The sequence below is a fragment of the Protopterus annectens genome, chromosome 11.part0 (genome assembly GCF_019279795.1).
Source record: "Protopterus annectens isolate FY-2018-M chromosome 11.part0, PAN1.0, whole genome shotgun sequence".
Classification (NCBI taxonomy): domain Eukaryota; kingdom Metazoa; phylum Chordata; order Ceratodontiformes; family Protopteridae; genus Protopterus; species Protopterus annectens.
In genome coordinates, this window is record NC_056745.1 from 1,388,670,583 (window position 1) to 1,388,696,288 (window position 25,706).

The 25,706-nt window shown below is 36.0% G+C and overlaps 1 pseudogene; it reads left to right on the plus strand.

Moving 5' to 3' along the window:
- Nucleotides 1-22,878, plus strand: part of LOC122815079 — a 62,680-nt pseudogene extending 39,802 nt beyond the window's left edge.
- Nucleotides 22,879-25,706: the final 2,828 nt, after the last annotated feature.

Genomic DNA, 25,706 nt, shown 5'->3' on the forward strand with positions numbered 1-25,706 from the left:
CTGTTAAGGCTTTATTATAGTAACTTGATTCAAAAATGAATGCTGATATTGTAATTGCTGTCATGGCTGAAGTTCTAAAGCGCTTAGTGTGTGGTATGAAAACTGTAGCACAACACCTGCTAGAAAATCAATTTGTATTTGTACAAAGCAGAATTTTTTTTCCTTCCCTTTTTTGCTTAATACATCGGAATAAGCCTCCTCCTCAATAGGGAACTGAAAGACTGGAGAAGTTTTTTTTTTTTTTTTTTTCAGATCAGGGATAACAGACCTACTCTAAGGGCTGCCACAGATTTGGGAATTTCTTTTGCTCCTCCTTTGAGGGGAACTAAATCAGTAAATGGCACAGGGAGCTAGATATGCAAGCTATGACCCTGTTACCAGAGTCTATGATGGAGCCACCCTTGAGTAATGGCAGTACAATGGTTGCTTCCCAGACTTCCACTATTATTTAACTGGGAGTAGAAGTCAGAGGCATAGGCAGTGTTTTTTGCAATAGGTCCATTAAAGAAGGAATACAGTGGAATTTATTTAGATAATCAATTAAATGGAGAAGGTTTTATTTTTGAGAAGTCAGTAAACACAGAGGTAGCTGCAGGGAAATTGTAAAATGTTTTAAATGAAGAGGCATTGATTTACAGGCTGATTTAATAAATGAAGTTGATGCATCACATTCTAGAAATCACTTATATGTGCAATAAAAAGAGAACGTATGTTTCTGTCACTTTTCTAAAAGAGGGGACAGCAGAGTATGTTCCTGTTATATTTTAATGTCTCTTCAGTCTCTATAACATAGTTTATGAGAGGGTGTTATAAAACAGACTTCATCTCTGCATCTGCTGCAAAAGAACCAGTGCAGACTCCATGCAGGTCCTGCAGACGTAGATCAACACTTTGTTCTTGCACGGATATTGGAGAGGATCATGGAATGTTTTCAGTTTGGAATTGAAAAAGGGGCATTACTGTGTATTCTGCAATGTCTTGCAAGACTTGTTGCTAAAATACACATTTTCATGATTACTGCTCTATGCCCTTTAGTATTTGTGAACCAAGTGATAAATCTGCATTTCTGACCTTTAAATCTGATCTTTGAAGGGTGGATATAGTAGTCTGCTAAATGTAATCTTTGTTTCCCCCATTTTGTTGTGATTTTCATGGCTATAGTTATACAGTAGCAGTTGATAACTGGGTGGGTGCATAGTGTAAACTGCTAAACTTCACTGCTGAGTGACAAGTCTTTAGGATGACAATCAGGACTCCAGAAAGAAGTTGTCTTTTTCTCCTGGAAGTCAGTGGATATCCTTCCACAGGTAAAAGAAAAGCAAATATCCAAAGCAGAGGAATTTAAGTATTTTGGGATCTTTCTCACACATGAAATCAGGTTTGAAGGACTGATCAGTAACTAACCAGATACAGTAAAGTCCCTTATGTATTGTTCCAGACTGTTGTGCTGAAGCTGTTAGATACCTTGCTCAGTCTATGTCCATATTATCACTTCTGGCCATGGGTTTTGAGAAGCAACTAAAATGATGAGGTCAAAAAAGCAAGTGACAGAAAGTGTCTCCTTTCAAATGTTTCTGGAATCCCTTTCCATGACAGAATGAAAGCTTTGTAATTATGGAGGATGGTATGGTAGACCTACTATTCCTTTGGGATGAGTGGGGTAAATTAAGGTGTTCTGGCCATCTAGTGAGGATGATACAAAAACACCATCCATGGGAAAAATATGTCAAGCACAGCTCACTGGAAGGAAACCATAGGGATGTTGAGAGCAAACTCTCAGCTTGTCAGAGAATGCCTTGGCATCCTATGAGATGCATTGTATACTGCTGCAGTGGACATGAAAGTCTAGCCAACAACACTGAACTCAATGTCATTGTGATTCTCACCTGAATAAGTGGTTTAGAACATGGAAGGATGGATAGATATTTGCGTGAATGGTTGGATGGATGGATGGACGGATGAATGCTTAGAGGATACACACCCCACTTTATCCTGCTATTGTAAAAGTAAGTGAATATGAATAATAATTTGATTTTAATTCTATTATATTAGTTTTATAATTCAAAACATTGTTTTCTTATAATTCCCAGAAGTCCATTTAATATGTGTGTACTTCACATAACTCACTTAGTTTCCCCTCATGTTTTTGGCAGTGCTCTGTGCAGACACAGACACTTTGAGTGACATTTTTCCTGTAAAAGGCTTCAGTATTTAATATATTGAGCTCATATCCAGGCATGTCTAAAGGTCAGTTCCCTGTGCTTTCTCCTATTAACCTGGCAAACTTGGGCATCCTGAGGCAATGTAGCAACTGCCTCATCTACACAGACAACCCTCTCCTCTTACCTCCCAACACTATGACTTGTGAGAGATGCACATATATAGCCAAATTGGAATCCAAGCACTCTCCAGCCAAGACTGGATTAGCAAGTCAAGATGAGAAGGTTAAAACCTGCACCACACCACATTCAACACATAGCCCTCCAGAACTTACACCACCACAACCCCTCACATAGTAATACAAAGCACACACTTACTTTTGCAGAGGCTCTCAATAAAAATATGCCCAAACAACAGAAACTTCTGAGGCAGAAACGTGAACAAACACCACATCCCAGCACAAACCATGAGACACATAGCTCACATAAACAGTGTGCCACTCTACCAAAGCCCATAAGGAAAAACAATGTACCCAATACACTAGTCATAGGTGACTCAATAGTAAGGCACACTGATGCCCCACTCACTAGGTTAAATAAGGAGAAAGTTACAGTCAGCTGTCTATTGGGTGCCAGGATCTGCCACATAATGCACACACTTAGGTCACTTCACAACAGGTACAAATATGACTCTGTTATTGTCCATGTTGATGTGAATGACCTGAGACATACCTCCCTGGACTACATGAAAAGAGACATGGAGGAGCTCTTGGATCTTGTGGCCCAGACAGGTAGGACCCTAGCTCTGAGTAGCATCCTGCCATCGCCCAGAATGATACCACAGTACAAGGACAAAATGATTAACTTCAACAATTGGCTAAGTTTCTGGTGTCATTCTAAGGGGATCCAGTATTTGTCTGTCTGGGATGACATGATTGACAGACATTGATGCTTCGCCAGAGATGGCCTGCACCTGTCATCCCAGGGATTCTGGATACTGGCCAAGGCACTTGCCACCCCTATAGTGCCTTTTTTAGGCAATGTCCTGAAAATTACCACCATAACAGCTACAAGCAAACGAAATCTGAGGGTTATGCTTCTCAACACTAGAAGTCTAAATCTCAAAATGCACTCACTCAAAGTACTCCTTAAAATGGAGAACATAGACATCTGTGCAGTGACTGAGACCTGGTTCAAAGCTCCGGAGAGCACTCCAGCACTACCAGGCTATAATTCATACCATACTTTTCGACCCCTAAACCTGGACCAAAGCACTAAAGGCAGTGGTGTCTCCATATTCATAAAGGATATGCACACCTCCAGACTAGTAGCCCAACCTAATGCATCAGAGATACTTCAAGTACAACTAACAGTGGGTAAAACTGCAATCCAGGTTGTAGCCTGCTATAGATCCCCCACCATGTCCCAAGACACCCACTCCACATTCCTAAACACACTGGAAAATATTAGGGTACAACCCAATACCTTATACTGGGAGACTTTAACTACCCCCTAAATTAACTGTGAAAATTACTCATGTACCAACACACTTGCTCAACGTTTTCTGGAATTCATTAATTCCAATGCCCTGGACTAACTCATTCTTATCCCCACTAGGAGTAGAAACATCCTTGACCTGGTCATTACTAACATGGGCGATTGTTGATCTACACCAGTAATCAACTCCACCCTGGTCAGATCTGACCACAAGCTAATCACCATGGATATCCACATCCCATCATCACCCCCCCCCACCAAAGGAAACAGCCATAAAAAACTTCTCCAAAGCCAATGTTGGGCTTCTAAAAACAGAGGTGGCTAACTTCACGACACCCATGCAAATGGAAAATAGGTGCATGACTGCTGAATCATACAGCAATGCACTGTATGAGCACATACACAAGTGCATGGAACGGGCCATACCAAACAGAACCAAGATGTTCTCCTCCAAAAAAAGGAAGCCAATCTGGTGGTCCCCCACCATAAACAAACTCTACAACATAAGAAAAAAACTGTTGCAGAAAAGTGTGAATTCCCAAGACTGGAAAAACTCCCTTGCTACCCTCAGCAAAAAACTGAGTCCCATCATCAAGTCCTCTAAAGCTGGCTATGAAAACAAAATTGCTGCAGATTCTAAAGACAACCACAAGGCATTCTATTGTTATGTCAAGAATCTACATGGCGAGTCTCTATGAGGGCGTGGCCAAGGATGAACACAGGATAGCAGCAGATTTCTTCAGCTCCACCAATTTCACTGCACTGACAGGAAATAATTACTTAAAAAATTAATTTATGAAGTAATTTTCTTTCTAAATATGTTTGTTTTATCTATTTCTTGAACTATATCTAAAAAAGAAAGAAAATTTAAAAAATATTCCTGTCAGAAATCACCTTGGAAATTTTCTTGTCAGTTTCTCTGTTTGAAATGAGTTGCAGTAAGACAAATTCTCAAGACTCCAGCAGCAAGAAAGAACTTCAGTCTCTGATATCTACAATCCAGAAACTTACTGCTAAGATGGATAAACTGGATACTAAAATTGATACCTTCATAGAAAAAACTACAAAACAAATAGACTTGTTACATATAGATTTGCAACAATAGAAGATCCAGATTACAGGCATAGAAGAGACTGTAAATGACATGGAAAATAGAATCCAAGAAGAGGAAATCAACATAGAGTTTTTGCTGAAACAAAATACACATCTACAAACAAAGCTTGATGACCTGGAAAATAGATCTAGGCACAATAACATTAGGATTTTTGGATTGCCAGAAAATATTGAAGGTAACAATATTACTTCTTTTTTAACAACATGGCTCCCTAAAACTTTAGACTTACCAGAAGCATTCTCTTTTGGTATCGAAAGAGCACATAGATCTATAGCTAATACTAACTCTAACAAAAACTATCCTAGATCAGTTATAGTTAGATTTCTATGATCTTTTGATAAAGAGATGGTTCTTAAATCTGCTTGGGCTAAAGCTCCTGTTAAGATTAATGAGACAACTGTGCGTTTTGACAATGACTATTCTTCCTTGGTGATAGCTAAACGAAAAGTTTTTCTGCCACTAATAAGGGAGCTTAAAAAAGCACAGTTTAAAACATACCTTCTGTTTCCTGCCAAGCTAAAAATCTTCCTTCCTTCCTGATGGTCCTAAAATTTTTGATGACTTAGACTCTGCATTACTGTTTATCAAAAAAAATAAGATTTTGGATAAAATAGAGGAAATGGAGTGGGCTAGTCCTTCATTAAAGAGGTTGGCAACTGAAACTTCGTGGAAGACTTCAGAGAAGAAGAAGAGACTAAAAAACAAATGATTTGTTCTATGTTTTTTTTTCCTTTTTTTTCTCTCTTTATTTTTCTTCATTATTAATCTTTTTAAATATAGTTACTGCATTTCCAGAAAGCCACAAATATTCTGAAAATGATTTAATCAAAGTTATTTTTTGTGTGCAAATAAATGTTTTGTTTCATAATCAGTCAAAATATCTGAGGAACTAATAACAAGCTATCATTCAGTTTGTTTCTCTTTCTGAAAAAGAGAAGTAAGGTTAGTAACTTGATACATTTTTTTCTTTTTTTTCCTTTTCTTCTTTTCTTTATTTTAAACAATGACATTCTATTTAGATTATGTAGTGGGTAAGGGGTGGGGAGGGCAGGAGAGAAGTGTAATGAAAATATAATCAATGGAATAATAACTTATTTATTCCTTGTAAAAAAGTTTATATGTTGTTTAAATACTATTGCTAATTATACTTTCTTGATTATATTGCTTATGCTTGTTTACAAATAATCTGTCATGCTTTAATTAATAATAATTAGAACTAAATAATAGTAAATAATATGTTTTATTTCCATTTTATTAATATAAGCAGTAAGTAATATTCCATTGTAAATATTTTTATAGCTTCCTTTTACATTTTTCTATCTCTGCTTTACTCTCTTTTATTTTCTACTCTCTTTTTTTCTTTTCTTTATTCTTTCTCTTTATTTTCTTTCATATTAATATATTGAAATGCTTTTGATCATACAGGCACAGTAAATAATAAGATTTGTATAAAAATTGAGTTGGGGCAAAAATATTGAGTTTTATTACTTATTAATAACTTTGGGCTTAATTTCACTTGCATAGAGGCTGTAATAACTTGTAAAGTACTTCGCGAAGGTTTTGTTACATTTAGATGCATTTATACTGCTAAATGAATGTTTGTCACTAGTTTTTAACAAGATTCCCGCCAAAATGTTAAGGGAGACAATTTGGGATGTGGGTTACCTCGTGAACAGTGTCCTCGAGTTGTTTTAAAAGCTTCAACTCTCAGAATTCACGCAGAGAAGCTGAAAGCAGTCAATTTGACCTTTGATCCCAGAATTCACAATGACACATCACAGATTCAGGAAGAACACTCTACCAGGAAGTAGAACTGCTGCAAATGCGACTCTGTGAAGGAAAATGAACTCTTTAACATTTAAATGTGAGTTATTTTATATAATTACTTAAGTATTTATGTTATAATTTATAAAATATGTCAGTTATAATGATTTTAAATGATGCAGTTTCTTGTAGTAAGCAAATGTGATATTTTAGAAGGCATAGAAAGTGAAACATTTATACAAGTGTTTTTGAAAGTTTACTTGACTGCAGCATACTAATTTATGTTAAAAACTTATGATTTAAACATATAAATTACTATAATTCATTTGATTTATCTGATTGACAAACATAAATAACTTTATGACTCTGTTCTGGAAGAAGTTGTCATGTGATATATTTTAAAGCAGCAGTATAGATATGCAAAATACAGATGGCTTTCTTTACAATAATGCAAGTGTTTCTGAGAATTTACATAACTATGCAGTATGATTTATAACAATTTCTATAAATATAATATTTTATTCTACTGACAATAATAAGTATGGGAAAAAAGCTCAGATACAAGTAATTCAAGGTTTTTTGGAAGCTGTTAACTGCATTTACATGACAGAAAATAGATGAATCTTAATATATGTAATGTCTGAACCATATTAGCCAAAGTTTTTGATTTAAATGAATATTAGAACTTATTTTTACAAATTTTGAATAAATTAATATGTAAATATGCCCTTCCTTTTTTTTTTTTTTTTTTTTTCTTTCTTTCACTCTCTCTCCCTCTCTCACGTCTTTTATTTCTCTCTCTCCTCTTGGTTCCTAATATCAAGTTTATTCGAATGCTATTTGAATACAAATGTATTATATTAAATATATGTATATAGTAGTATGAATAGTTTTTTAAAAAAGTTTATCTTAGTTTATATGATGCTGTTTTATCAAATGTGTAGTTTTGTCTTGCTAGATAATCTAATTGAAAGTTGTTAATTTAATGTTAAATATAACTAGTATTAAATTGATAAGGTGGTAGCTGAGGTACTGCTGCTTAGGGTAGTGGGTTAACTTGGGTGGTATATACTACTCTAAGTTGGAGTTTTTAACTCCAGGCTGGGTGCAAGGTTTAATCCTTACATTATTTTCTCTTGTTCATTGTTGTATGTATATAGTTCTGACATCCACAATACATTTTGTAAACTCATTGTCACTACAAGCAAAATTGAATCTTATACAAAATCCCATAAGAGATTCAATAAATACAGCTATATTTAAAGGTACACCTAAAGAAGGAGATATAACATTACTTATTTTGTTAATTGTTATTTTGATCATAAGATTCTTATGTTTTAAAAATGCCAAATGACATCTCTAAAAGGAATTTCTTTAAACATTAATGGATTGAATAATCCGTGTAAAAGGGCAAGCCTAATAAGATACATTAATTTACATAAGGCCAACTTAGTCTTCCTTCAAGAAACTCATCTCTTGAAAAAAGATATTGATAAACTAGCCACAAACAAATATACAGTATTGGTTAGTTCAGAGCACACTCAGAAAAAAAGAGGAGTGGCTATTTTATGGAATAAAAGTATGCCCATTCCTAAAACTATTAAGTCTTATCAGGATGACAAAGGAATGTTTTGTATGGTTACAATACAAATTAATGGGAAGACTTATGCATTAATTAATGTATATTGGATACCTGGAATTGGTATTAATACAGTGAAACACCACCTTGATAAGATCATATCATTCTCTATAGGAGATATTATTTTAGCTGGTGACTTTAATTGTATACTACATGAAAGTGACACTACCACTATAGGAAAAAGGAAAATTACATCTAATGCAAAACATTTGAATGATTTTGCTAATTCTTATCATTTAAATGATATTAATAATCAGATAGATTCAAAATCATTACCATACACCTTTTTTTCTAACAGATACAAAACTTATTCAAAAATAGATAGGGTTTTTATTTCTAACCAGATGGTAACAGATTTAATTAATTCCAAAATCATTTCATGTCCTATATCTGATCATAATTCAATTGTTTTTGAGTTCATGATAAAAAATACTCATAATGTTCAGATCAAAAGGATACCAGCATACTTAACTCAACTAAAAGACTATAAAGAATATATACTTTCAGAAGTACAACATTTTCTAGACATAAATAATACTCCTGAAGTCTCCATTGTCTATGTTTGGGATGCCTTAAAATCATATCTATATGGACAAAGTATCAGATGGTATAATAATAAAAGGAAATCTTGGGATAAGGAATTGTTAGATATTCAAAGTAAATTAGACTCTTATAAACATAATAATAAAAAAATATTATGGATAAGAAAGTCATTGAAGAAATAAACAAACTAAATGAGAAATACAAAGAAATTTTAACTCATAAAGTTAAAATAACTCTAGAGAAATACAAGTTTTTGTCTTACTCAATAAGCCCCAAATACTTACATAGACTTAAAAATAAAACAAAAAGGTTGAATAAACAAAATCATATCAAAGAAATCTTTTCTCTAAGGAAAAAGAAGAATGTTTCTTAGTCTACCAGAAATACTAGATGAATTTAGAAATCACTTTCACAAAATTAATCATAATAACATTAACATGGAACCTAAAGATAAAATAAAGGAGTTTATAACCACAAACATGAATAAAAAGCTTAATAAACAACAGATTAAACTATTGGACAAAAGTATTTCATATACAGAGGTTGTTACACAAATAAACAAGCTTAAATCAAACAAAGCACCGGGTAATGATGGTATTATACCAGAGATATATAAAATCCTTTCTAAAAGTACATATTCATTAATACATAAGGTTTTTATTTTGGCCCAAAATGAGCTAATAACCCCCCCCATCTTGGCTATATACATTTATTTCACCAATTTTAAAACCTAATAAAGATCCAACTAGATGTACTTCATATCGACCCATCTCATTACTTAATGTTGATTATAAAATGTTTATGAGTATTTTTGCTGATAGATTGAAGACAATCATCCCTGGCATTATAGATATAGATCAGACAGGCTTCATTGTAAATAGAAATACTTTTGATAATATAAGGAGAACTCTAACATTAATTGATTTTGCAAATAGGAAAAAGAAAGATTTAACACTTATTATTCTTGATATAAGTTCAGCATTTGATTCAGTAAGTTGGGACTATCTGTTTACCTTACTGAAGTGCACAAACTTCTCAGATGCATTTGTAAATCTAATTGAGTATTTATACAAAGGAACATTGGCTTATATTAAGGTAGGAACATATGTCTCACAAAAAATACCCACTTTTAAATGTACAAAACAAGGGTGTCCACTCTCTCCACTATTATTCACTTTAATAATGGAGCCTTGGGCTAATTTGATCAGAAACAGTACTGACATAGAGGGTTTTGAAATAGATGAAAATACATCTAAAATTCAACTTTTTGCAGATGATGTTCTAATTACATCAGCAGGATCTAATTCTTCTATGCAGTCTCTATTTGATAAAATGATGAATTTTAAAAGTATTTCTGGTTTAATATTCAATGAAGAAAAAACTAAAATACTACCTATATATACACGCAAAAATATTCTCATTAGTGATTTTACTAAATATGTACCCAATTCAGGTCAGATAACTTATTTAGGTATAATATTATCTAAAGATATTAAATCTATTATATATAATAATTATAATACCCGTTTTCTTAATATACAAAATCTTTTTAATACCTGGAATAATATGTTTTTTACTATGGAAGAGAGACTTACAATTATTAAAATGATAATATTCCCCAAGATTTTATACTTAATACAATCAATAATACTTCCACCTACAAAAATAATTATCAAAAAACTGAATACACTAATGTTAAATTTCCTATGGGCACCTAATAGACCTAGGATTGCATTAAAGAAACATACTAATAACTGGTCTCAAGGGGGTATTTCTTTTCCAGACTTTAATTTATATACTATCTCTTCTATTGTAAGTTATTACTTTATTAATAGATCAGTCATATGTTGCAAAATGGAAAGATTACTGGGAGCTAATTAGTATGCACTTCATGAAAATCTCCTTAACACATAAAAATATGATTGTAAATAACTCCATGTTATGGTTACTGAAGGAATTTTGTACTTCACCTATTACACCTAAACATATAATTAGTTACCCATTAAACATTATTATTAGCTATCGTAACTTTATATTCATGCATCCTAAATATAGGGAATGGAATTTTATTATATTCCCTATAATGTATACTCGGGGTATGCTTTTGTCATCTACTTCTGAAGGAACCCATTTAGCTATAGATAATGATCTAAAGTACTGGTATCAGTTGATATCTGATAATAAAGTTAAAAATCTAGATTTCTTAAAACAAGAATTTGATCTAAGAGAAACTTGCTGGTTAGAGGTTCAGACCTTTAGACAACATCTCATTGATAAAATAGATCTAATGTCTACAACAGTTAAAGAATCTATTCCAACACTGATTGATTACTTGATATTAAATTTACAACATAAAGTTTCTGATAAAGGAAAGCTTTCATACATACATAAAATTATCAGACAAGAAACTTTTTACAGTGTAGATACCTAGTGGAATTATTTCACTTCCATTAATGGGGACCCACCAAATCAACAAGATAAACAATATATATTGGAATCTGCCTACAAAACTACATCTTCCATTGTCTGGAGACTTTTTACATGGAAATTTTTACATAGATCTTTTTATACACCTTTGATGATGAATAAAATAAATAATAAAGATAATCTATGTAAAAGATGCAATGTAGAAATTAATGCTGACTGGGCTCATATGTTTTATGACTGTATAAAATTGAAAGAATATTGGAAGTCAGTTAATGAATTTTTGCAGGCTCTTTTTACAGATAATTTCATTATTTCTAAATCTCTTATATTATTCAACACACCTGTACCTCAAAGTGTTAAAAAGATTAAGCTTCCCTTATTATGGTCTATTCTAGCAGTGGGTAGGAAAATAATAACCAGAAATTGGATTTCAGATACACCTCCTTTGTTCAATGAATTTAAAAATGTTATGAATATCGTGTGCCATATGGAAATAAACACAATAAGGTCAAGAACAACTAGAAAAACATCTTATTATATTGTATGGGATAATTTACAAAACCTGTTAAAAAAATCTTAACTTCAATAGCATGGTATTTTAGTTTAATTAATTGATCTGATTGTAGTGGATGTCTTTGTAAATACTTCGGTTGTTTTGTTGAATGTTATAATCATATCTATTTTAATTACTTGTATAAAATTGTAGAGAACCAGCTGACATTGCCAACATATTGGCCGACAGGTTCAGTGCTAACTTTATCCTCCTTTCACCCCCTAAAGGGCTATTGCAATAGCTGAGGCATGCCAAGTCTGTATTATCACAGCAACACAGGTAAAAAATGTACTGTTCAAAGCCAAGAATACAGCTTCCATGGGACCTGATAATATCCCTGGCTGCGTTTTACATGAATTACAAAGTGAACAGGCACCACACTTGAGTATTCTGCTCAATCACAGCCTCATTTCAGGCTTTGTTCCTACCAAATGGTGCACTGCTACGGTCATCCTACTCCACAAAGGGGGAGCAACTACAGTCTGACGAGTCTGATATGTAAGGCTATGGAGCACATCATCATGGACCTTATAAATAAGGACATAGAGAATCTCCAAACTCTGGACTCCATGCAGTTTGGATTTGTGAAAGGTAGATCATGCCTGCTCAACCTGATAGACTTCGAGTCTGTCACCAGAGCTGTGGATGAGGGCAAGGTAGTTCAAACGGCCTAACTAGATCTTGCCAAGGCCTTTGACACCATCCCTCACTCAGGAATCATAGACAGACTCACTAAACTAGACATAAACCATACCTCTCGACCTGGAAACATCAGAAATCGGGACAGGGCCCATGAAAAATAGGTACAAATCTGCACGCTGATTAACATCTAATTTGCATACATAATTATGTAACCCCACCCACTCCAATGGACTTGTGGGACACCAACTTTTAAACGCAAACTGTAGAACAGACAGCTAAAATATGGCACCAGAGTCCCCCTGCAGCCATTCCAATGTCCCATTACATGGCTATTTTACCCATTTACCATAAACACTCACTAATGTGTGCATACTGTTTTACTTCTACAATGATTTGGATATTATTTTCACATTTTACAGCACAACAATGCACAAACAATAATAGACATCTGGTAAACAAAGCAATACTGTCTCACAATGAAAACAGACTTGGCATTAAACATCTCTGCCCTAGAAACTCACATTCATTGAAACAGCATTGAAACCCGCACCACATCCAAAGAAAATGCATCTGGCCAGTGGTGGATAAAGATTACCTTTGGGCTGTTTTCAAATCACTGGCCCCTTGCACACAAAACAAGAAACATACATGTGTTCTTTTCTTTGATACACCTTCCTGACGTTAAATTATATTCCTTGACCTTGTGAATGAAACAAAATGCATGAACCAATAATGACAAAACTGCCCAATTCAGAAAATTTCCATCATAAAAGTCTACTTCCACACCCACACTATAAACAGAATGACAGTACACCTTCCTGACTTTATTAACATATATTCATTGACCTTGTGAACTTGTATAATGCAACACACTTGTTAGACAGAGCACATTTTAAATTTATTGTTTGAACATTTTTTTTCCAGTAGGCTGTACTGTAGGCAATGAAACAAAATGCATGAATCAATAATGACAAAACTGCCCAAGTCAGAACATTTTCATCATAAAAGTCTACTTCCACACCCACACTATAAATAGCATGACAGTAGTATAAGCCATAAATATCTTGCACAGCTTCTCACACTTATTTTCAATTTCATTTTTTTTTTTGGGGGGGGGACAAAAGGTCAAAAACCAGGGACACATTTTAAACATTGCTTGTATAATTTTGCAAAGTTGCTAAAATAAAATGTTATGTTACCACCATGCACTTCACTGGCAAGTCTTGAACCCAGAATGCTATGCACTACAGTCAGAGCAACATACCACTATGCCAAATCAGCAGCTTCCTGAAAAATAGGAAGACTGAAACCTAATGGCTATCATTTAGTGAATTCATTTCTCAGAACAGCTCTCAGTCTCTTAGCACAAAACACCTGGGCAAAGCTCTGAAACATAATGGAATATCATTTAGTTTGGTGCCTGTGCTGGCCAACAAGTAGGATTTATTAAGTTTACCGTCACTGCTTTTTTTCTTCAACTTCTTAAATATTCCTAGATATTTTTTACATAGGATTTAGAACCTGTTTATTTGGCTAATGATCTGGCCAACTAATTGCATCCTTGGAAAAAATGGCTGGCTGGACAGAGCTCTACTAGGAAGATGGATAAACATATGTGACCATAGTGGCAGCTTTTGTATATTCTAGTTCAACACAGCCACAGTTATGCCTTTACTCATAAATAATCAGTGGGATAAAGGCAATCTTTTGAAAATATAACTTATAAAGTTACGTAATATAGTTCATTTTTATCTCTCTATACTTCTCACACCCCTTTACATTCAATCACTCTACATCCATTCACAATTAAATCAGTTTTTGCTTTACTGCCTTTCCTTACCCATACATATTCTACACTGTTAGCAGACCCCCAGGACTATAATATTTTACAAAACAGATGCATTATAATGAGACATTAGTCACGCAAAACCCAGTTAAAACTCCTGCCACAGACTTGTTTGCCTTGTTAACTTTTGTCTATCACTTTGTACTCCCAAATTACTTAATGCCTTTAATTTGGAATACCCTTAGTGCTGACATAACAATCGTTGAATCTAAAGTTAAATTTAGGTATGCCAGCACATATCAACGTATCATGGCAACACTTTGGCTTGAATTTTACTTCAGTTTGTGTAGTCTAGTCATTATAATAAAGCAGTTCATCATCACTGAACATATATTACTAAAGTATTTTGAGTTTTATTGTGTTGCTTTTATCTTAACCTATGTGCATCATGCATGGATATGTTGTAATATTAGAAACTATATTTTTCTTTGCATGAATTGTAATTTTTTTTTCTAGACCTTCTTTTCCATGGGACCTCTCTGGCTATATCTGCCCAACCCAGATAACACTACACTGTAATCTCTCTCTCTCTCCCTTTAAATACACACACACACACATACACACACACACACACACAGACACACACACACACACACACACACACACCTTGTTGCTGGCGTCTTGGCGTCTTGCTTATACACACACAGATAGGCTTTGGTAATTTATACTTTGATAGAAGGTGGGAACACACACACACACGCACACATACACACTTCTGCCAGAAATAATCCTATCCTACCTGCAAAATCAATTCCTTCCAAAACATTTCTGAACACCAAATCCAGGCACGGCACTTTGAATTACGAAGAAACCAGGACAAAGCCCACTCATTTGAGAAAAGAGCTGAAGCAAATGTTTCTAAAAAACATTATGACAAACCGGCAGAGGGTTTCAGTGCTCATTTGAATAAACCACTCACAGATCACAGGGAAAGCCGGAATGAGCCCTTGAGCTCAATTCTGACAGGCTGAAAGCCCTGACAGAGCTGATGTCATCACGCAAGTGATGACGTCAGTTCAAAATAAGAAACAGGGAAAAATTGAAAAATAAAATGAAAACTAAAGCTGGTAAAAGTCGGAAATAGAGGGGTGCCACTCAGGAATCATGGCAACCCAGTATTTTGACCCCAAAACTCGGTAAAAACCGAGTTATTCGGGATGGTTGGGAGGTATGGCATAAACCCCCTATGGCATAAGATGGGTTGCCAACTGGCTAACTGATAGTACCCAAACTTTGAAAGCAGTGGACTTCAAATCTGACTACCAACCAGTTACAAGTGGTGTCCCACAGGGATCAGTCCTAGGTCCTCTCTTGTTTGGCATCTACTTCTCTGAAGTTCAAGACAACACAAAGGGACTCTGGCTGACTAAGTTCACAGATGATTGCAAACTGGGAGCCATTATTGATTTTCCAACGGATGTAGACATTCTACAAAAAGGCCTCACTGACACCATTGACTGGTGTCAGAACCATGGCCTTAAGCTCAATGCCAAAAAGTGCATTGTCATTCCCTTTGGGAAAAAGTCATGCCCATGAACTACCACATAGGCGGTAGTCCACTAAACACTGAAGGTGTGATTAGAGACCTGGGGGCACAGGTTGACAGCAACCTCTCCTTTGATAACCACATTGCCACTGTAGTCAGAAGGTCCTTCTATGTGGCACATCTCATTACAAAATGTTTCTCATCCAGGAAGAAAGAGGTCATAATCCCTCTCTACTCATTCCTCATTAGACCTATTATAGAATACAATGCCCCATTTGGTATGTACCTCACTAGACACCTACAACAACTGGAAAGGCCACAAAAATACCTCACTAAGAGGATCTTAGGCCTTAGACACATGCCTTATATGGACAGACTAAAAAAAACTCCAGCTATACTCTGTCTCTTATCGCCTACTTAGAGGCAATCTCTGCTTGACCTACAAAGCCATGTCTGACCCAAAGCTGCCAGATATGCTACACTTAAAGAAATCCCATTTCCTCCATGCCACACGCTCCAGGGACCTAAACCTCATTACTACAATAAATAGAACATGCTGGAGGGACAGGTTCCTAACCCAAAGACTTCCCATACTCTGGAACAAAGTTCCCATTCACGTTAAGCAGAGCACTTCACTGACCCTCTTTAAGAAAAATCTTGATGACTGGATGGGCAATAGGAAGATCATCCCGGGGATCACTTCAGTGGCCTTGCTTGACAGGTACACTAGGAACTAACTTTGGGTGGCATAATGCCAGGGAATCTTCTTGGGAAGACTTATAGCTATTAGCCTAGTACACACCTATGAACCTATGAACCTATGAACCTATTAAAATAACTTAAGGCATCTGCAAAGAGCTTTAGCAAGGGTGGGGACAAGGGGCAACTATCCCAGTGCAGGCTTGATGTCCTAAACATCACTGTATATGAGGTGTTGATCAGTCTCTGCAAGCATTGTGTGGAATCATTTAAACAGCCACAGTTGTAGTCAAAGCTTTGTAAATAACAGTCATTGTTTGGCTTACCTTAAGGCTCTGTGAACAGCATAATGTAAGAGTTTCTGATATGTCCTTTGCTTGCAAGTCTATGAGAAGTATTATTTTCAATACCTCCTACAGACTTGCAAGCCAATGACCAATCAGCAAGTCTCACATACAGCTGATTACACTCTTATGAGTGCATATGTGTGTGTGTGTGTGTGTGTGTGTGTGTGTGTGTGTGTGTGTGTGTGTGTGTGTGTGTGTGTGTGTGTGTGTTTGTTATATGTCTGTATTATGTAATAATTTTTTGCCTAGCAAAGATACAAAAACCCAAGATGGGGATGCACCAGGCTGGGCCTTTTGCTGATCTGCTTAATGTTCCTGTTGCAAAACTAAGGCTGTACATATAAAGAAGTTTTTTTTCACCTCCATTCATTCAGGTTATACTACTTTTATATACCTGCACTCACAATTGATACTAGACTTGCAACCTCCCCAGTTATTTCCCAAAATGTCTTTGCTATTATCCTGTGCTGTACTTGACACAGTCCTGATACTCTTTCCCTGTGTCCATGTTGTAATTATGCCGGACAGTTCCAAGTCAATGTGAAGAAGTGCTTGTTGCACATATTGAAATTCTTATTTGCTGCTTCATTTATGCCATACACCTTTCATGCACTTTCATCTTGAAAAGTGCTTTACTTTTTATTATGTTTAACACAATAAATATTTCCAGACCTCTAATGTGTTTGCATGCTTACACACACACACACACACACATACACACACACACACACACACACACACACACACACACACACACACACACACACACACACACACACACAAACACACACACACACACACAGATACACACACACACACACACACACACACACACACACACACACACACACACACACACACAGATACACACACACACACACACACACACACACACACACACACAGATACACACACACATACACACACACACACACACACACACACACACACACACACGGACACACTCTCTGATTTGCTTATGTACACAGAAGCATAAAAACTTGTGAATACCCTCCAATACATACACACATAAATACAAACAAGCACAAACATAACAGCTGTTATAAAATGTTAACAGCATTTTATGACAAATTTTAGGTTTTATAAAATGGCTCCTAAATGATTTTGGTCTCCTTATCCTAAATAGACTCCACTTCTCTATATTCATTCAAAACTTTGCTTCCAGAAATGGACAAAGTATTCTCTGCTGTATTTCACAAATAATTTATATAAGTAAGAAAATCACAGCCCAGCAGTAAAGAATCCTGGCAAAGTTTGTAGTATCAGACTGCAGGCTCCGAAGGAGGTTTAAACTATAAACGCTCTCAGCCTTGTGTTTTATTATAAATATCACGTTAGACTTTTGTATTACACAGAGCTAATGGAATGTTACCTAGTCACCACAAGAAAGACAAAGCATATTTTGTTTAAGAGGAGCCTTTAGTAATTTCTGAAAAGATGTACCACATCTAAATTTGTTAATTAGGGTCACTTTGTGTGCTATTTGTCAATAGCAAAACTAATTAGATTGTCATCTCTTGAGTACTGAAAGAAAATTTCAATATTATTCCTACTTCACACATCAGTGAACAATGACCAGGTATTGTACTCTCATTAACATTAATCAGTTGGTCAGGCTTGTTTATACCTGTAAGGAATCTACCCAGAGAGCAGCACGTGTTTAGACTCCTGCCATAATGTATTTTGAAAAGGTTAATTTAATTGTCAATGCGCTGAAAGTAACATAAAACTAATCTGAAACCATTTTTTATAGAAAAAAATCTTGATTTGAGGCGTACTTATAAGTAATGGTGCCGATAAGAGACTCTTGATGTAAAATCAGCAAGCTGTAAAAAGCTGATGTATTCTACAGAAGTACTTTTTGTTACCGTGCTTATATATGTACGCCACAATTCCGATAATAATTACATTATGGTTGCCATAACATTAAGGAAAATAGGATTTATGAGTTCTGCAGAAGAATGTCTTAAAAATCATTTAGAAATGCTTTCTATAATTTTCTGTAGTAAGTAGATATGTGCATACAGTACATTACACTGTGTCCCTAGTTATGCATATGATACAAAAGACTAAGAAATGACTTCCAGTTTGCTAAAAATTTAATTTATTTAAAAATTATTCATTTTCTATGGTAAATGAGGCAGTATTTTGAAAAATATGCTGCTATATAGATCAAGTTCTTCAGAAAGGCATCAACACTAATACACTGATGACCGTTTCTGTTGCGGACTTTCCTTTAGACCTTTGCATGGATGCAGGAGTAATAAAGGAAAGTCCACAACATTAAATGCCCATCAATGTATTAGTGTTGACGCCTTTCTGATACAAGAAACTGATACTGTGTTACTGAGAATGTCTGATACTAGAAACTGATACTGTGTTACTGAGAATGTCTGATACAAGAAACTGATACTGTGTTACTGAGAATGTATGCAGTGCTGTTTCTTTCACTCTCCAAATAATTATTCTCATTAGTGAGTCACTCTATCATTAGGTACAAAATAACTATCATCCTTCATTTGAATATTTGGTTCTTGGAACTGTGTTGCTCATATTTCTGAGTCAAGATGGTTATTTACTTCCTCATTTATTGTAAAGATAAATTACTTTTTTCACTGAGGAAACTATTTCCCACAGTAATAATCTGACATCAGTATAATGAAGTAGTTAAGCTAACACAAGTGTTATACTAACAGAGCTATGAGTGAAAGAGTTATACTAAGAACGCTAAATCTGTTATCCCCGGCAATCAATGGTTACTTTTTAATATTGGATTGTTTTGGTCCCTCGACAGTGGTGTGACTAACTACATTGTCCACTGCATCCCTTTTACCCAAAGCTCTGACTTATTTCATGGACCAGGGCTACTGCTGAAGGGATGTAGATATCCGCAGAAAGGAGCCCTGTCTCCCAGCTGGAAAACTATGGATCAGTGCCACTTTTGCATCATCCTTGGTGTCAACTTGACATTTTCCATGATTTTCATTCCCTGCCCTATGACAGCCAGCCTGGACACTACCACTGTAAAGCCTCCAATAACAGGACTTAGGGATATGCTTTGATGTACCCAGCCTGACTACAGTGCATCCACATATGTACACTGCTGGTCAGGCTAGGCCTGCTCCTTGCGATCTACTTATGTAATGCCTGTCAGTCCAACAGACAGGTGATTTTTTTGTGTATGAGGACTTTGATTCCTCCCTCCACCCAGAAACGTTGAACCAACATGACTATTTTCTATCCTTCTCATTCTGACTCCTCAAGTGTCCATAGAGTTCATAAGGTTCATACTTTTATATTAAGCTTGTGGCAGGACAGCCATCAAGAGGCTTAGTCAAGTCACCCTTGTAATGATAAGGATAGTCTAGTTCCTCCTGATAAAGGATCATTATCATTAATTCAAGGTATGGCTTCATGGTTGCCAATCTAATCATTAAAGTATATTTTATAGGTTTAATTTTGCTTGCTGTACCCAGAGAGTCTATTCCAAAGGTGAGAATAGGTGATGGACAGGGGCAACAAGTAAATGCCCCAGCGTATGCCCCAACACATCCTTGCTCTGCCCACCTCTGAGGTAATTATATGTAAAATGTAAGAACTAAAAGCTACAATGGGAATATAAGGCTAGGGGCTAGGCTTCTTAAAAATCTTCACAGATGAATAGCCTAGTAAGTACCTGTAAACTTATGAGGTAATGCATTGGATAAGAAGCTTATTGCGACAGTAGGTATTGATAATCACATAGTGGTGGCTTATATCATTGCAGATATTAGTTTGGATGTTGGATTTATGAATGTGCAGTAGGTTGAAAACTAAGGATCTTTCAATGAATGAAACATTAGGCAAAGATTGCTTCTCAGAGACCTTTAAAAGACTGGGTAAACAGATATAGATTTTAGTCTGTCCATGTTGTGTAAGTGGCTTAAATCAGTGATTGCACAAGGTGTTTAGAGATGTGCATCCCAAAGGGAACATTGCATTTGATAATGGTCTGATGAATGAGTAGTAAAGGAGGTCAAGAATTTTCTGACAACAACCAACACATTGTTAAAAGAGAGCTTATTGCTAGTGTGGGTATTCAGGTATCCAGTAATGAAGTCTGTTTTAAGAGGAACACCAGTGATGTGATAAGAGGACTGGATAGGGTTTTACCAAAGGTAACTATGCTGCACTTCTTGGCATTTAGGGTGAGCCCATTATTAGCACACTGGATGCATGTATAATGTAGGCATTGCTTGAGAATTTTTGTATCATAGGGTGAGTTGACTACAGCACTTAAACTGCTGTTGACATCAAACTTAGTTATCCATACACCTTGAATTCTTGATATCTCCACAAAGCATGTAACTGAAGAAGGATACACAAAGATCACCAATATGGGAAAACCACTTAATTAAAGCATCCAGTATGTAAACCACACATGAATATGCAATACCACTTCTTCAGTAGAGATAACACAGTCAAAGTGCCATCAAGAATTCTTGTGGATGTGATATACACCTTCTGGGTAAACAAGTTGCTGTTCTAAGACTTCCTCCTGCCATCATAAACATTTTAGCATGTTATGGATCCGCTCCAGAGGCAGGCTCTCAAAGTTGTTTAACATTGCCTGTATGTAGGTCCAAAATGGCTGTAACCCTTCTTCTTTCTGGTCAGCCTGTGATGCCATAGCAGACTCCTCCTCTTCATCACTATCAGTAAGAATGACCTTCTCCACATTATCCTGTTGCTGTTATTCAGTAACACTGAAGGTACCTGGAGAATCTTCATGCAACACACCCTGCTGCAGCTACAGTGCCATTTTTCACCATAGTGACCCTTCTGGGACCTTCAGAGTTTCACTAAGTTCTTCCAAAGTCCAAGAACTTTTATTCTGAAACAGACTGTGACTACCATTCTTCACAGCATGATTGAAGAAAGAATGAAGAGAAAATGCAAAGAAAACTATGTCAGATAATTTCTTGTCGATTTCCACGAGTGTATTGAAAAGGTAGTTGGCTGGCTTAGTAAAGTGTATCTTACAGAGGGAGAGAGTGCAACTTCTCTTGAAGCTAGCAGTTCCTTGAAGCAATGGAAGTGCCATGTTCAGTGCTTCTTCTACTGAATCTATGCCAACACGAGAATAGAGGAACTTTTTAATATCATTCAAAATTTCCCAGATTTAAGCCAGCTACTGAGGACCTGAAATACTGTCTGGAACAAACTAATTTGAGGAAACAACTTTTGACATCATTAAAATCAGCCCTGGAAACCAGGTTCCTGCACCCTGATGTGAGCACATCAAACATCATTACTCTTTATATATCTGCCATCAAAGCTTTAAGAGAACTGGACCCATCCATGGTTCTTCTAGAGCTTGCTTGTGAACCCATCTGTAAGTACCTATGGACAAGGGATGATACAGTGAGACAGATTGTAGCAGGTCTGACAGGTGATGCTGAAGTGTCAAGTGATCTGGTAAATGAAATTTCAAAGGCTGACCCAGTGACTTTAGAAAATGGACAAGAGAGAGATGATGATATTTTAGATGCAGAGGATGGATGCCGGATCCCACTGAAGCTGATCCAGGAAAATGTGTCTCCAAGTGCCAGTCTTCTGACATCATGAGTTTGCTGGTCAGTATCTATGGAAGCAAGGATCTCTTCATTAATGAATACTGGAGCCTGCTGGCAGACAGATTGCTACATCAGTTCCACTATATTGCAGAAAGGGAGATTCCAAATGTTAAGCTGCTGAAACTTCGCTTTGGAGAAGCCCAGCTGCATTTCTGTGAGGTCATGCTGAAGGAAATGGCTGACTCTCGAAGAATTGATTCAAACATTCAAGATGAAGAAGTTAAGCTTAGTGAACAAGAGAAACTTGCTTTTGTGCTAAGTGCAAAGATTCTTTCAAGTGAGTTCTGGCCTTCATTCAAAGAAGAACCTCCCAGATAAGGTTAAGCAAACTGAGGAACAGCAACAGGATAATGTGAAGAAGGTCGTTCTTACTGATAGTGATGAGGAGGAGGAGTCTGCTATGGCATCACAGGCTGACCAAAAAGAAGAAGGGTTACAGTTGTTTTGGACCTACATTCAGACAATGTTAACCAACTTGGAGAGCCTGCCACTGGAGCAGATCCCTAACATGCCAAAAATGTTTTGATGATGGGATCTGTGGTGCCAGAGATTGATCAACAAGAGCTGCAAGTCATCTTGCAGAAGAAAGTCTTAGAACACCAACTTGTTTACTCTGGGGGTGTGTATCGCATCCCCAAGAATTCTCAATAGCACTTAGACTGGGACAGCTCTACTGAAAAAGTGGTATTGCATATTCACGTGTGGTTTACATATTGGATGCTTTAATAAAGTGTTTTCTCCATTTTGGTGATCTTCATGTAGTCTCCTTCAGTGCTATGCCTTGTGGAGATATTTTGAGGAGTTTTGCTTTTCATTGGCACTGGTGTTTCCTGCATTTTCATTGGTTTATTGAATCCTTGGTCCAATAAAATGTCTGCATAAGTATTTAACAGAGCATTCAAAATTTCAGAAAATGCCATACTTATCAAAATCGGAACCTTTGTTTATGGAGTCCCATAAGGCTCAGTCCTAGAACTATTATTATTTTCAGTATATCAATGATATCATACTATTATCCTCAAACAGAAAGGCAAGGATGGCAACATGAATTGGCTTGTTTAGCAGTACATACCAGTTGTGTTTGTCCAGGTTATCTGTGAATACAAATGCAATGTCTTAGTTGGTTTTAAAAAGCACCAAATATTGTGGGCTTTTTATAAAATGAGATGCTTGTATTAAGAGTAAAGGTAACAGATAGCTTATCAGAGTTTACAAGGAGTTTGAGACAAGTAGGGTGGAACAGGATGGGGAGTGGTTTGTAAAAACAAGGTGAAAATGATTGCCATCCCTGGGAAAGCAGGTTCAGTTCACATCAAAGAGGTCATAGTCACAAAGTCAAGAAATTACTGTCCATATTTATTGTAGTTTGTATTCTTGTCAGTTGATATGAAGTCTCCCATAAAACAGTATTAGACCTGATGGTAGCTTATGAAATTGATTTTGATAATTAGTATGGTCTTCAGGGATATACCTAATAACCACTGATATGCCCGTGCAGTTTCCAGTGGTCATATGTGCATGCTAGATATAGTACCCTAATAAGGAGAGAGTTCTATCATTGTTCTGAAACCATGTTTCTAGCATTACATAAATATGAATGTCTTCAAATGTGTGGCAATGCAGAAGCTATGGCATTTTGTTGTTTAAGCTTCTAATATTGAGCAGGACAATCCTGGTATTGTTTGAATTGGAATTTACCTTGGATCAATCCCTGTCCATTGACCATTTTCTAACAATATCACCATGAAAGAAGCAAATGTTCTAGCCACGAGTCAAATGGTAAAGGCCATTCCTGCATAGTGGAGGATCTATTGACCATCTGGTCCCATGAAGACAAATTCTGCATTCCCTTAAAAGCCAATTATTGTGGCCAGTTATTTTATCTTTGAATGTAGCCATCATTCATAGAAAGGGAATATACTACTCAACTATAATAGTTTATCATCCTTAGAGACATAGGTAATGAGATAAGTTGGCATCTCCTTTACATTAAAAAACAGGCCTAAGAGAACTTCTGAGGTTTACAACTGCAATCATGATGATTCTTTGTAGAAATACATTATTTTTGTATATCTTATAATGTTTATGCTCATAGCTGCTGAACTGGAATGTCCAGTTCAACAAACTCTCACCCTCTGAGTTCTGGTATGATACACTATAGAATGAAAGGATGTTGCTTTTTATCATTTTATAAAAATAACTTTGCAAAGCCAAACAACACCAGTGTTCAGTTCACTATGTCCAGTATATCATGCTTTGCCCCCTTCCTCAGTTCCTCAGTTACTCATTTTGAAGGAGACACTGTAGCTCGGCCAGCTGTACACCATATATTTATTGCACACAGCATAACATTATGGACGTTTGAGGACAAACTCTTTTTTTCAAAAAGAAGATAAACTATCACTTTTCTTTGCTAAATTAATTTGCTGATAGGCCATCTGTGCCAGGTGCATATCCTAAAAAACTTTCTCTCTGGTGGCATGTTATATGATTTTGCAATGTTGTGCCATATTGCATGCATGAAGAATAATAAATAGATAAATCCAAAAGAAATCCAGACTAGAGGCTAATGCAGAGTATACTTAGCTTAGTTAGGCGTCACTCTTAGTCAATTGTTGATACTTTATATGTTAAAGTAATTTAATGTGAAACTGAAAGTGCACTTTAGAATACAGTGACAGGAATAGGAAGTAGAAAATGGGGTTCCCATAGACTAAGTGTATTTCAGTAATGTACCTGACATAACCAGTGGAAGGGACTATTTAAAGCAGGGGCTATACTAGACAATGTGAATTTAATATACATATATTTGGAGGGTGGTGTGGTATAAAGAGTGAGATGCTTGGCTGGGAATAGTTCTATTATTTGTACAGGGATATTGTTAAATGATAGTTTGCTTGTTTGGTTTGTGTGCCTTTCTTTCTATCTTTAGTTTGGTTGGTTGGTTGGTTGGTTGGTTGGTTGGTTGGTTGGTTGATTTTCCTTTTTATTTTCACATTTGTTGAAGTCTACAATGTGAGTGGACTATACTAATGACCATTTTTAAACACAACCTATGTCTATTGACAGTACGCTGAGGCACAATAGTAAGAAATTGTGCATATTTGCAGTTGCAAAAGTAACATAAAAAGTACAGTTGTGTACACTTACCATAACTGTAGATGTTCAAGTGTATTCACTGTTGCAGTTATCACCTGTGTGTTATCTTGGCCCAAATACCAGAGTCAATGTTTTTTTGCATCAGCTGCAGTCACCTGTACTCTGACATCAGGTCGTTAGTGATATAAAGTAAGGCAGCTGACGTCATTACATCAGTTTTTCTTGCCCTAACCCATCAGAAGCACAAGGAAATAA